The sequence below is a fragment of the Rhineura floridana genome, chromosome 4 (assembly GCF_030035675.1).
Source record: "Rhineura floridana isolate rRhiFlo1 chromosome 4, rRhiFlo1.hap2, whole genome shotgun sequence".
Taxonomy (NCBI): Eukaryota; Metazoa; Chordata; class Lepidosauria; order Squamata; family Rhineuridae; genus Rhineura; species Rhineura floridana.
Genome location: NC_084483.1, coordinates 206,412,592 through 206,426,883, shown reverse-complemented (window position 1 = coordinate 206,426,883; position 14,292 = coordinate 206,412,592). Strand labels below are relative to the sequence as shown.

The 14,292-nt window shown below is 44.3% G+C and overlaps 1 protein-coding gene and 1 pseudogene across 6 annotated transcripts in view; one reads left to right on the top strand and one right to left on the bottom strand.

The window, feature by feature from the left end:
• EXTL3 (exostosin like glycosyltransferase 3) overlaps positions 1-14,292 on the top strand; it is a 230,152-nt gene that overhangs the window by 96,136 nt on the left and 119,724 nt on the right. The window contains exon 2 of one of the 6 annotated variants that reach the window (XM_061625835.1): positions 5,455-5,513. The exons of the other annotated variants lie outside the window; for them this stretch is intronic. The gene's annotated coding sequence lies outside the window, so the exon portion shown is untranslated. The remainder of the gene's footprint in view (positions 1-5,454; positions 5,514-14,292) is intronic. 6 annotated transcript variants of the gene reach the window in all.
• On the bottom strand, positions 6,177-6,286 carry LOC133384700 (5S ribosomal RNA; annotated as a pseudogene).

Below are 14,292 nucleotides of genomic sequence, written 5' to 3'. Positions count from 1 at the left end.
CTCACACGCTCTAGCACAGATCTCACAAGATCCCACTGCTAGGCAGCACCACCAGCCACTTCCTGTAAATGATACTGCCTGAAACTTTGCCTTTAGTCTCCTTCTGGCTTCTTGTTACTATGTGTCTGGATGCCCTTGCCGTCCTCAACCCCCTTTATATATTTGTCTGTAAAGTATACAGCCCTGGGTTGCTCTGGATACTTGACGATGTTACAATATCTCCCTTCACCACTGCCACCATTTATTTGATACAGTTTCCCTCCAGCCTTGGTAATTACCCTGCCCTCCCTTCTGGTCTGTGTATCCCCAGCCAAGGATCAGGCTTTTGGTAAACCAATAAAAGTATTTATTTGATAACACCAGGAAATAACAAGATTACTTTAGGAATGTTCAACAAGTGTATGGTTTCATATAATGTCACTCTTTATGTTTCCAGTCATATATATTCTGCCTAAATACCAGCCAAATATAATCCAACCCACAACCAACTCCAATCCACACTCCACAACCAACCACCAACAACTCCCCCACGAAACAGAACCCTGAACCAACTGTCATCCTCTCATTTATACCTTCAGCCACTCACTCAGCCAATCATCATCCAACATTTTCCAGCATTCTAGCCCATGTACTCCCCCCTCTCACTCAGTCACTTACCATATATCGCTTAATAAACCTGCACTTACCATATTTACAGATATTAGAATACAGGGACATCACAGAGGCCACTGAATTTACAACCTATCAAGAGGTTCATTGCTGTAACTTGTGGATTGGATCAATGGCATGTATTTTTATCATGCTGCATGTGTTAATTGGCTTACCAGTACCAAGATATCCTGTGGTTTTTTTGGTGAAGGGCCACCATGATTATCACCAACTGTACCTTTCCACATTTCGTATGCTTCTGACCTCACTGTTTACAATTCCCCCTCCCTCCTAGACATGTCTATGCAGTATGTACCTGCAACTTGAATAACACTTCATGCATCTGATGTAATGGACAGTAGTCCACAAAAGCTTATGCCATAGAAAATTTGTAAGGGTGCAGTCCTAACCCCTGGCTGACAGCAGTGGGGCTTGTCAAATGCCACCCTGGAGCTCCAGTGCTTGCCCTGTCCAGCTGCTAAGCTAGACCAGTGAAGAGGTCCACATGGGGCCCATTGCTGTCATGTGATGGCAGCAGGGTCTGGACAGAATCCAGCTCTGCCCCTTCTGCACCCCCAATATGCCCCAATTTTGGGGGGGAGGGTTCACCATCTACTGCCAGTGGGGATGCTGGTGGCAGTAGCTTCCACCTGTGTACCATTTGGGCAGGTGTGTCAAGGCTCTTTTAGTTGGCAGAGTTCTCTACTGGGGAAGGTTAACAGGGCTGGATGGAGGGACATCTGTGCTCCATCAAAAGCCCCTCCAGCATGGCGGATTGGGGTTTTGGATTACTGTGCTTGCCTTTAAGGTGCCACAGGAGTCTCTTCCTCTTTGCACAGACAGCCTTGCTTTTGATACAAATAGAACCTATGGCCACCTAACGGCTCTCCTTCCTTCTGAGTTGTTGCTGGCTGTTTGTAGGGAGTAGCAAAGAGGGCTTGGTGTTAACTACTGCCGGTATGAATGCAGCTTCAACAAAGGTCCTCCTTGAGCCCTTGAAGGTTTTTGTGTGTGTGTAGAGACTTGTTTTCTGGCCTGTGGTGGAATTTGCATCCTTGGGATAAGGTGCTCATTGTTCAGCCTCTTATTTGGTTATAAAAGCCCTTGTATTTTCAGAGTCAAAATAATTTTGAGCTTGAGCTTGAGTTTTTAACATAACCCAGCGAGAGCTACATTGTGAAGCATCCACGGAGGAAATTTCTTTGGCAGTGCAGGAATTGTGCAGTTAACAATCCCTCCAATTTCCTTTTCAAATGGCAATCTCATGTCTAGGTCTGGCTATTGCTTAGCTACAGAAGTGGGTTTAGCTAAGAACCTCCTGCAATTTTCCAGCAACCTCAGGTAGGCCTTTCTTATTTTTGAGGGACCATGACATAGCCCTCACCTTCAAAAGGCCCTGCAAGTGAGAAGCTGGATGTTTGGAGGGAGAGCATGAAGAAGTGGGCCGTTGTCTGTAACTCATTTTCAAGGGTCAATTAACTGCTGGAAGAATCCTTGTGCCTTGCAAATAATGGGCAAGCCTGTCCTGCCCCACTGCATCTTTCCCCTCCCCCCCAGGTTGGTACTCTGGTTTTTCTCTCTCCTCATGTCACACCGTGCACCCGTGGCACACTGTCTTCTCAACGGGGGCTGCCTCTTCAGGGTCTTTGTAAAAATAGAAATGAATTGGGTGGAACAACCATGCAGTACTCCTGGATAGAGATGTGAAGGCCTGCAAAAACCCCAGAAAAATTCAGAAAAAAACAATTCCACCCCCCATTTTTTTCTGAAGCCTTTTTTGTTTTTTTTCCAAAAAATTGAAAAAAATGAAGAAAAAATGGATTATGGAATGCTTTTTTATTTTAGCATGATGAATAAAATGTTTAATTGAATCTTGGTCTCCCCCCCCCTTTTCTCAGTTCTTTTTATGGGAATGGATGCTTTATGTCTGCTTGACACTGGAGGACTAGCGGAGACATAAATAATTTTCTTTGTTATTAATATTGATGGTTTCTTCTGGTTTTTTTTTTATAAACTGTTTTTTTCTTGCTCCTCATAAACTGGCAAAACGAAAGAGGTTCCTTACAGTTCAGGATCTCGTAGATCCATTTGTTACCAAAAAAAGTAAAAATTTAAAAAAGTAAATTCAATTGGTAATAATAGTTTGAATAAAATGTACTTTTTAATATACCAAATGTGATGATTTTATGCCAAACCAACTTGTACATAATTACATTTGATGATCCTGAAGTAACAAAGTGACTTTCAATCTGCAAAAAGTGCTAACATTGCATTTTTTCAATTTTTCTAAAAATTTCCATTTTTGGGGGGAAAAAACCTGTTTTTTCCCATGGCTTTAAGATTTCTGGAAATTTTACATCTCTACTCCTGGATGCTAATGCACCCTGATGATTTTTTAATCTTCTGAACCTTTTTAAGTTGAGACCTTATCCCAGTCTGCGTTGGTGTTGGAATTGCTTTTTAAACCTTGCTTTTTTAAAAAAAGTATGTTTTTAACCTTTTTTAAAAAAGATGTCTTGGAGGCTTTTTAAAGATGTTTTGTTTTGATGTATTTTTCTGTTTTTTTGATGTTTTAAAGTGTTTTTAGTGCTTTTATTTGCCACCCTGCAGTCCTGCTCAGAGTCCCATCCCTGCCTGGCAAATGTGGAGATCCTTTGCCTGGGCTTTTGGAGTAAGATCAAGGAGGATCCAACTCCCCCCTTGCTCAAAACACAGGGGGAAGGCAGGGGCTCATCTCCACACACTTTGGAAGAGCTTAAAAGTCCTCTAGCACAGTATAAGAAGACCAAACCTCTGTCTTCCTGAGCTTGGGGCAGGGGATCATGTTTAATAAGGCTTTGCAGTCTGCTTCATAGACTTTTTTTTTAGGGCCCCCAAAGTTCAGCATGAGACCAGAAACTGCTTCCTCTCTCCCAAATTGGAGGAGGCTCAGGGTGATGGCAGCCACAAATTCTGGCTAGCTGTCACGTTCAGCTGAAATTCATGGGCACCCTGGTGTAGTTGCAGATCCAAAACTGCCCATTGGTGCTGCGTCTGTGCAACCAAAGGAGGCATATTTTGTTCCTCCCTCAAATTGCAAAGGCTGACAATGGTCATTAATGTTGTCAGAATTTGGTTGTCTCATTTGGGAAGCCCAGGAGCGGGGCAGTCTGGTGCAGTATAGGAAGATGACTAGGGAATATTTTCTTGGCTGAGTAGCACTATGTTCCAGTTTGGAAGGAACTTTCAAGGAGATCAAGCTGGCTGGCACAAGATGCACTTTCTTAACACTGACTTGCCACCTGGATAATTGTGCTACAGCAGGGTTCTTACACTGTTGTTGTTAGTACAACGATTAATCCAGCCCAGTCAGGCTCTCTTGACCTATGCAGGATTATGTCTTCAAGTACTTCCTTTGCTGCTTTGTCAACAGTGTAACATTTTCTCTGCCATTCTTCTTCCAAAGTATTGTAGTTTTTGCTTCTCTTGCTCTCATAATTTGCATTTAGATTGGCTGCCTGGAGAGAGCCAAACTTGGACGGTAAAGGAAGAGGCCAGCCAGTTTACCACTACTTATGAGATCCTTTGCAGTAAAAGCCTGTCACTATTGTTATTGACAAACATGAAAAACATCCATGTCAGTTTAAATTTTCCACTGGGGAGTTCTTCTACCAGCATGGAATAGTTTTTGCAGAAGAAAAGCAAACGTCTGTAGGGTGTTCCTGTATTGTCCAGGCAGGATTCAGACTGTGGGTGCGGATCCAGTTTTGTGCTTTTGCTGCAGAGCCCAGAGGCGAGCACTTAGCCCTACAGCAGTGTGGGCTTGGAAATATGTAATACCATGCATTATGAGCAATGTTGCCTTTGGCATGTCAAGATTTACAGTCTGCAGATAAAGCAAGCGCTCCTCTTTATCCTTGTCCCTTACAGTATTTGGCTAAAAGCTGCGGGAGGGTGGGGGGACAGAAGACGGCTTCCTTTTTCTCCAGGGCTGCATTTAAAGGCATGTTGGTCCTGCGCTGTGCGTATTCCATGCACAATAAACTTGGTAGCCAGAATAAGTGAGGAAAGTTCTGCCTTGGCTTGCTGAGCTTTGCCTAATGTACTCTTCTGTAAATTAGGGTTTATTTTATTTCATTTATTTTTGTACATTGATATCTCAGCTTTTCCTGCAAGGAGCTCAAAAAGGTGTACATGGTTTCCCCCTCCATTTCATCCTCACAATAGCCCTGTGACAAAGGTTAGGCTGAGAGACAGTGACTGGCCCAAGGACACCCAGTGAGCTTTGGGGCTGAGCAGGGTTTAGAATGCTAGTCTCCCAGGTCATAGTCTAACGCTCTAACCATTGCACGACATGGGCTCTCTACTTAGAACCTAAGCTGAGGCAGCTGGTGGGAGGTAGTGGCTATGAGTTGAAAAGCTCCTAGTTCCAGTCTTGCCTTTTTCATGAACGCACTAGGTAGTGTTGGGCAAGCCACTCTTTACTCAACCACTGTTCCCTCCCTGTTCTCTTCCCTGCCCCCTTTGCAATATGGGGGCTAATAATTCCTGTTGATTGGAGGCTGGGTCTCCTTGGGGTAGGTCTATGTGTGCAGAGCAGCTGCAACTGTGCTGCATCCCAGGTAATGAAAACAATCTGGTGCCCTTCAGGGTGAAAGATGCTATATAAGGGCAAGTCAGTGGGGAGTTATTAAGGAAAACCTGCTGAAAGGTAAAGCCCGGGGCTGGTTGAAAACTTGCTGGTGCATAATGCTGCTGACTAACCACGACTGTCTATGGGAGTTGGAAAGGTAAGTAGTAATGGGTCTCTCTCTCTTATTGTTCCAGGAGGGGAAGATGAGGCTTGGATCAGGGTCAGCGAATGCTGTATTCATAACCTGGCAGTGGTGAGTGAATGTTGGTGTGCTCCAGTTGTCAAGCGCCCTTGAGGGTCATAACAAAATTCTGGAAGGACCCTGATGAGCTGCAGAGTTGGATGCTGGTGTGAAAGGAGTTGAAGTGTCAGCATGGGAAAATGTCTGCTGATGACAGACGGATGGTCTCTGAATGCAAGAGAATGTTATTGGATGTTCTTCCTCTGCTGTCTGGAGCCAGTTGCTGGGATCCGCAAGTGGGGAGAGTGTTGCTGTTGCGCGCAGGTCCTTCTTGCAGACTTCCCAGAGGCATCTGGTTAGCCACTGTGAACACAGGATGATGGACTAGATGGGCCGTTGGCGTGATCCAGCTGTGGGGCTCTCCTGTATGTTCTTGTGATGTTTCCATTTAGGGAAAAATATGATTAAGGGTAGGGAGTGTGATAGAGGTTTGTGAAAATGTTTTTCCTCTAGCACAATTCTAGAACTTGGGGGTCCCCAAGTGAAACTGATTGGCAGCTGGTTCACAGCAGACAAGTCCTTATTTTGCACTAGACAAAATGCACTTTTTAAATGTTGTTATATGCCTTCAAGTTGATTGTGACTTATGGCGACCCTATGAATCTTTTTTGGATATATTTATAGGGTTTTCATGGTATGAGGTATTCAGAGGTGGTTTACCATTGCCTTCCTCTAAGCCTACGGCACCCGGGATTCCCAGGCGGTCTCCCATCCAAGTACTAACCAGGCCTGACCCTGCTTAGCTTCAGATATCAGACGAGATCCGGGGTAGTATGGCTGTAGGCACTTTTTAAATACAATACATATATATTTCTATGCTCACTATTTTAAAAAATCTCAATTGTTATGTAAAATACAGTGTAAAAACAATAAAACAGCATCTTTAAAAACAGATATGCAACATAAAACCCAGTAAAATAGTATTATAAAAGATTTAATTAAAAAAACACTTCTGGAATTCACAGCATGTGATGGCCGTCTCTAGCTTGGATGGTAACAAGAAGAACAGATTAAACAAGTTTATGGAGGATTGGTCTTTTGGCTATTAGCCACAGTAGCCAGATGGAATCTCCATGTTGAGAGAGATTCAGTAAGATTCAGTTCGTCTTGGTAACAGGTGCTGCTGGTGATAAACGGGGGGGGGGACACCTGTTGGCCTTGTGGTCTGGCTTATCAGCTTTCTGAGGGCATCTTCTTGGCCGTTGTGAAATATGGGATGGTGGACTCTGATAAGCCTTTCTGTTCTTACGTGCCAAGGAAAATTTCTAATGCATTTTGGTTAGTTTTCCATGATGGTCTTTAGACCCAGAAGGTGCAGTAGTGGCCTAGTATAACACTTTTTGTGTGTGAAGTTGTCTGGCTATATCTCAGAAGGGTAGTCTAGCCTTTTTTAAAAATTACAGTGCATCTCTTCCAAGGTCTCCTCAAAAGCAAGTCTTGTTTTGACAGCAAGGGATTTGACTTGGTGGGGATTCTGACAAGGTGAAGGACATAACCCTCTTTCTTCTGTTAGGCCTGTATTGATGTGGCACTGCAGCACCTATTCAGTTCAGTTTTTAAAAATACAAGAGCCCCGTACAGCCTTTCATTTGGTTAGAGGCAAAATCAGGCAAAATTTTAAAAGTGGACCCCCCCCCGTTGCAGGTTGCAGCTCAAAAGGTGAGTTCTGGGGAGATTTGATTCTATGAGGTTGTAGACTACCCCCTTGCCCTCTCCCCAGACACCCTTCCCTTCTTTCTCTGTATTCCTCCCACTCCCTAACTACCTCATTGTTTCTTTTTCTATTTTGAACAGTTTTTGAACATGTTTATGTATGTGAAAAATCTTCAATAAAAGGTTAAATATATTTTTTTAAAAGGTGAGTTCTGCGTGTAAGAGGGTTGAAGACAACTGGAATAGACAGTGTTGGACAAGGTAGACCAGCGGTATAAGGTTGCTTCATGATTGCAGAGTTCAAGGAACATACCTGCCCTTTAGGAAGGGCTGAGTTAATCCTGCATGCTGCTGCTTATAGTAATCATAATAATCACGGCTGTGGAGTCGGAGTCGGGAGCAATTTTGGGTGGAGTCGGAGTTGGTAGAAATGTACCGACTCCGACTTCCAAATAAATTTTGATTGACAAGAAGCAATTTTGGGTGGAGTGGGAGTCGGTCAGTAGAAAAATAGAGGAGTCGGAGTCGGAGTTGAAGGTTTGGTGTACCGACTCCACAGCCCTGATAATAATAATAATAATAATAAAAATCTGCAGCAAAAGAAGCTGAATTATATCACCTGGATTAGTTCTGTTGGAACTGTGCACTGATTTTGGCAGTGATCCCTATATTTACTTAATTTTATTTTGCCTCTGCTAATTATGAGGAAGGGCAAAGGTTTTTGTATGGCACCAAAGCTCCATATCTTGACTACTAGAAATTCTTCTTCGAAATGCTGCTTTCCCCACCCTCGTGTCCCCAAACCTCTGAATTTCATCAGATAGTGGCTTGGTTAGCACAGAACACTAAGCCATGGTTAATGTTAACCATAGTTAAACTTCAGGTGTCTGGCAGACAACTACTAAAACCTTGTTTATTACATTCCCCTCTCCCTTTCCACCATTAAAGGAGATATGACCCCAAAAGAGCTAATCTTCACTTTTGGCTCTGTAGCTTTTGGGTGATGATGGCTCCTTAACCATAGTTAAGGAGTTCTGGGTTCGCACATAACTAAACTATAAATGTTAACCAAGGTTTTAAACCAGTTACAAACCTTGGTCAGTGAGTGACCTTTAACCATAGTTAAGTTGTTGGGCTGGGTTCACACATAATGCTAAACCATGGTTTAATTATGGTTTAGCACTATGTGTGAACAAGGCCGTGCTTACATGCTTTTCAGATTTATCCTCTTAGGGACTAGAAACTTATATTTTAAAAAGCTGGGACTCTGGATGTTGAATTCAGCACTTCCTGACCATTTCTACAGTTGCTCATACATTTGTTGAATTGCAGAGATAGAGAGTCCTGTTCACAAGGAATATAACTACATATTTGGGTCTTTCTCTTCCTTTACCCTTGTCTTTTCCTATTCATCTCAGCCCTGTGTAAATCTGCACATTTGAGTCATGATCTTAAAAATGGAACAGAAATTGGCTGCCAGCTATTTAACAGCTGGGTTTTGCTTAATAAGCCTAAATTGGAAGGATGATGCATCTCTCTGACACAGAATTGCATGCTTTTAACATCTCCAGAAATGTCTGAAAAGAAATCTGAATCTGAATGGAAGGGCTTTTAAAAAATAACATTATTTTGAGGTTCCAAACTGTGTCACAGAGACACTGTGAATACTGGGGGGGGGGAACTACTGTTATGTGTTTACTTACCTGTTGTCCCAGATTTGAAAACAACTGCAATTGTTTTATCCTCCTGCAGTTCTATAACATGGCAAGACAAGCTCAACATCCCTTTAACATGATGCTGTGCTATGTAAATAGTCTTGCATCCCATGCTAAGTGCATGCGTACAGCTACATGATGGAATTTTAAATCTCAAATTAGAGACATAGGAAACTGCCTTATTCCAAGTCAGACCATTGGCCCATGTACCTCCGTACAGTACAATTCTCCAAAGTTTCAAGAAGGGAACTGTCCAGCCCTATGTGGGGATGCTGGAGACTGAATGTGGGACCTTCTTTATGCAAAGCTGGCGCTCTATCCACTGAGCTATGAATGGATTTTTTTTGAGCTGAGACACAACAGGATGTTGGATCGCTTTATCTAGCATCCTGCTAGCCAGATGCTTCCAGGAATCCCACGCGCAGGGCATGAATGGGACAGATACCTCCCCATTTGCCCCACCCAGCAACTTGATATTTGGAGGTATTCTTCCTCTGAACACAGAGGTTCCACATAAGCTCTTTGGCTAGCATCCCCTGATAACACCACAACTTTGATCTTATAAGACCACAAAGACTAGAATTGCCATCTCACTGTTTGTTCATGCATAATCTTCAGCGGCTGGTCAGGGAAGCTTTTTGAGGGACTGTTGCTGTGTGTGCTAATGGATTAGCTTCCGTTGGAGTCACAAGTAGAGCAGAGATACAAAGCTGCGGGGAGAAACTACACCCAGATAGAAGAGTATCTTGTGTTTGTATGTGGAAGGTTCCAGGTTAAGCCCCTGTCACCACCAAGATCACTTAGCAGAGCTATTCCCTTCACAGAGCTACAGTTAAAGAGGGATTGATTATTTAAAACACTCTGGGAATTGTAGTTCTGTGAGGGGAATAGGGGTCTCCTAACAACTCTCGGAAGCACCTGGTATAGCACAGTGAGGAGGAGAGCCCGGCTGGGAGTCCGGCGTCTGTGAGTTCAAATCCCCACTCGCGTCTCCTGGGTGTCAAGGGCCAGCTAAAGATCACCCCCACAGTGAGTGGCTCAGCGGTTGCGTGCCCTGCCACCTGTGCAGCCATGGGCAAGCTGCATAGTCCCAAGGAGCCCAGTTGCCCCCCCAGCTGGCAGTTGCGGACGAGGAAGGGGCTGGCTTGTGCAGCTGTGGCAAGCTGAGCGGGCCCTCGCCAGCTGGGGAGGACTAGCCTCAGAGGGAGGCAATGGTAAACCCCCTCTGAGTACTGCTTACCATGAAATCCCTATTCACAGGGTTGCCGTAAGTCGGGATTGACTGGAAGGCAGTCCATTTCTATTTTTTCAACAACTCTCGGCACTCTTCACAAGCTACACTTTCCAGGATTCTTTGGGGTAAACCATGACTGTTTAAAGTGGTATGACACTACTTTAGATGTATAGTGCAGATGGGGCCTCTATTCCGCTGGAGTGATTCCGTCTCATTTGTTCTATCGCTCCAAGGATTTACACTTGCACCGCGGAACTTGCCCTCATCCTCTCCCTGCCCGTGCTCTCCCCACGTGAGGGGAAGGAGGAAGTTTCATTGCGCAAGCATAAATCCTTGCACTGACAGAAGGAGTGAGCTGGATACTGTCATGTGTGAACATGTGATTTATTTTTTGGTTGGTGCTTGTGATGGGGTATGGGGAGGCAGGAGGCTGCTCAGGACGGTTCGACTGATAGCGAGACAGTGCTCCAAGATCCTGCTCTAAGCACGTAAAAGAAGAACCAGGTCACTGGGTCAGGCCGAACCGGGAGGGAGCAGTCTAATTCAGCATCCTGTTCTCACAGTGGCCAACCAGATGTCCATGGGAAGTACAGAGATATGCTGGGTATATGTTTGTCTGTTTATGTTTTGTGCTTTTTTAGGAAAAGATTTTTACGTCCTCTGTTGATGTCAGGCTGTAATTGTCAAAGTTTGAGGCCTTGTGTTATTACTATGTTGCAGGCCTGTTTAGTAGCTGTTCCTTGGGGAATATGTCGGGGGGGGGGAAGAGAGCACGAGCCAATCACTTTTAATATTTATAGGCAGGGCTTGGATCATGCAAATTCATTTTGATTGGTCTGGGAAACAACAGGCTCTGATTGGCTGGAGGTCCTAGTCTGCGAAGAAAGGGCAGTTAACTGCCGGTTGGGAGAAATAAGGAGCTGGTAAAATTAGTTTATCTTGGAGGTTTGAGGTAAAGACCAGAGAAAGCTGAAGTGAAAGTGCAAGCATTAAGCAATTAATCCTCAGTGTGCCTGCCACCTGTGCAGCCGTGGGCAAGCTGCATAGTCCCCAGAAGCCCAGTTGCCCCTCAGCTGGCAGTTGCGGGTAAGGAAGGGGATGGCTTGTGCAGCTGTGGCAAGCTGAGCAGGCCCTAGCCAGCTGGGGAGGACTAGCCTCAGAGGAAGGCAATGGTAAACTCCCTCTGAATACCCCTTACAATGAAAACCCTATTTGTAGGGTACCCAAAAGTCAGGATTGACTTGAAGGTAGTCCATTTCCATTTTCCTCAGTCATTGTCTTGGGCTAAGGGGTTGCCCTGTGTCTTGTCTGGTCTTACCACAAGAAGGTCATATGAGCAGTTCTTTTTTTTATTATTTGCTAAACTGTCCTAACAGCCAGAAGTACAACTGGAGGAGCTTTGAGTGTCAGAGGAAGATTGTATCCAGGAGCTGGACCGGGTTGTCTGTGAATTTGGCTGGGATGGAGGCTTAGGGAATATGGCCTGAGGTCAGTCTTTTGGAGGCTGATTCTGTCAACAGTCCTTTGAAACTGTGGTCAAGCACACATTAAGACCCCAGTGTAAATATCCACATCCCCTTATATGCAAGATATCCCTTTAATAAACCATCTTAGGCCTAGGCAAAATGATCTATTAACTGTCATACCAGGTTACTAGGAGGTTGCAAAAGCATTCTAAGACCATGGCTGGTGGCAGAAAAGGGTCACATTGAGGAACTCTGATTTAAAGTATAAAAATCAAAGGAGTATATAAATATAGAAATCAAAGAAGCGTAAATATCTAAATGTGTTTATAAAAAGTGGGACTGAGGGAACAGTTTCCCCATAGGTGGTGGTGGCAATGGTGGGATCCGTTTCCCTAGAGGAAACCTGGAAGCGAGACCTGCTATAACAGAATAAATGTCTTTTTAAAAGTGTTTGTGCCGTCAGAGATTGCAAGACAGCCCTTCTATTACCATTCAGTTTTTCTTCATTGTCTGCACCCTTTTTTGTGTTTTGCAGTAAGAACAAACACTATGGTACCTTTCTGGAACTTGTTTCCTCTTCTACCATAATGCTCTCTTGGGTGCTATAAATCACTGCGCTGGGTCTGAAGTGCCGTGGATGTTGTCTGGATACACTTGTAGGAGGCGTTGATGCTGAAGCTATTTGCTTGTACAAGCAAAGCTGAAACAAAGGGAAGCCTAAGAGCCACGGAAATGTGGAACTGAGCTGCTCCCACCTACTTGTTCATGCCTAACCCTTTCTTGCTCTTGTTCTTAAATGCTTGTGTGTGTGTGTTTAAAAAGAAAAAATCTGACCCTCGGATGCCCTGAAAAGCATTGGCAGGGGATGGATTCTTGCTGTGCAGCCTCTAGTTCTCCCAAGGAGGATTTAAGCTAAAAGGAGAGCAGAGGCTGGGAACAGGCAGAAGTGGCATTGACGTTGAAAAGCTCTCTTAAGGGGATTCCATTATGGTACATGGAATACGTAGGGTTCTTTATATGGGTGACACACGTGATAAACCTCAAAGGAACTGAAAGATTTAGGGGGGGAAAGCTCTACTCTTACAGAAGAAAAGAGACCAAGTCCAGGCACATCCTGCCCTCTGAGTGTGGGGCTCCTGGTCTTTTTTACTCCACTTTTACTGGTTGCATTTTTATAGGTAAGCATCAGACATGATTTTAAAAAATAATCCTCTTCCCCCTTGGCCAAGAGGAGGCTGTGTATGATAAGAAACCCTGATACTTGCATCTTGTGTAAGAGGGAAGCTGGACCAAAGTCAACCTCTTACGGTTCTTTGGCGGGGCTGCAAGACTTTCGTATTATGCCAGGCGTTTGTTTTGTTTTGAATTTCTCGTTTCTGCTTGATTGTGTTTTAATGGCTCTGTTTTGAAGCTCTCCGGTTTTTACTGCATTTATATTTTTATGGCTGTGAGTTGCCTTGAGGACCACCACCTTCTTCTTTTTTTATAGGGGTGTGGTATGAATGATTTTTGTAAATGGAGAATGCCAAAGTGATGGATTGGAGAAGGTTCCTGCTCATTGAAGAGGGTGGCAGTTGGGAAGGGAGTAAAGGGGCGGTTGAGGGATAATCCTTCAGACAGGCATTGGTTTGTAACCGACAACCCTGTGTAGTAGGCTAGGCTGAGAGTGAGCAATGGCCTAAGGTGACCTGGTGAACTTTATGGCTGAATGGAATAGTCTTCCCAGTCTTAGTCTGCCACTCTGACCACTACACCATGCACTACATTGGCCTCAGTATGGAGGTAGACACAGCCGTTTCTTAAATTATTTATTTATTTTATGTATTTATTAGATTTATATCCCACCCTTCCTCCCAGTAGGAGTCCAGGGCGGCAAACAAAAGCACTAAGAACACTCTGAAACATCATAAAAACAGACTTTAAAATATATTAAAAACAAAACATCTTTAAAAACTATTAAACAATTAGGCTTCTAGCCCTCAAGAAGTAATGAAGCATGTGGTTTTGATTTCAGGTAAAGGATCTTTGACTCAGAGCGAACAGCTGTGGTGGAAGATAGGATGCTCAGATCATGGAACCTGAGTCCCTTGTTTAGATTGTGCAGCGTATGCAGGCAGTCTTAATTCTAGATTACCAGCAGCCTGGAAAGAAGCGTCACTTTTATCTCAGTATAGGCTAGAAGTGGAGGGGAGGAATAAGTGCCACCCAGGAAAGTGATGGGTTTGGTTGTTCCTTATTGGAGAGTGGAGCAGTTGTCGCATGTTCCCATTCCTTCAGGATTTCAAGGGCTGCTGCAGGAGTGGAAGGAAACAATCGGATCAAGAGGCTTTTTAATAAAAAAAAAATAGGGATTAGCAGCGGCTCAAGCATCTGGAACCGGGCTGAAAGAGAGAGCAAGAATTTTGGCTGGTATGTTCATACCTGCTATGCAACTAAGCTGTGCTTAGCAGTCCCATCACCAACTCTCCCTGCTGGGGTAGGCTGATTAGCTTTCAAGGGATGGCTTAGGCCAGTAATAGAACCTGGAAATCTAGAAACAAGCAGACCACATGGCTGTGCTGGCTGGCGCTGATGGGAGTTGTAGTCCAAAACATCCAGAGGGCACCAGGTTGGGGAAGGCTGATGTGTATCAGTACCTGGCCATGGCTGGTTCTGTGAATCCTCCTCTCCCCCCCCCCCCCAGCTTATCTTTAAAAAGCGATGCCTGGTTGCAAAGGCAGCGA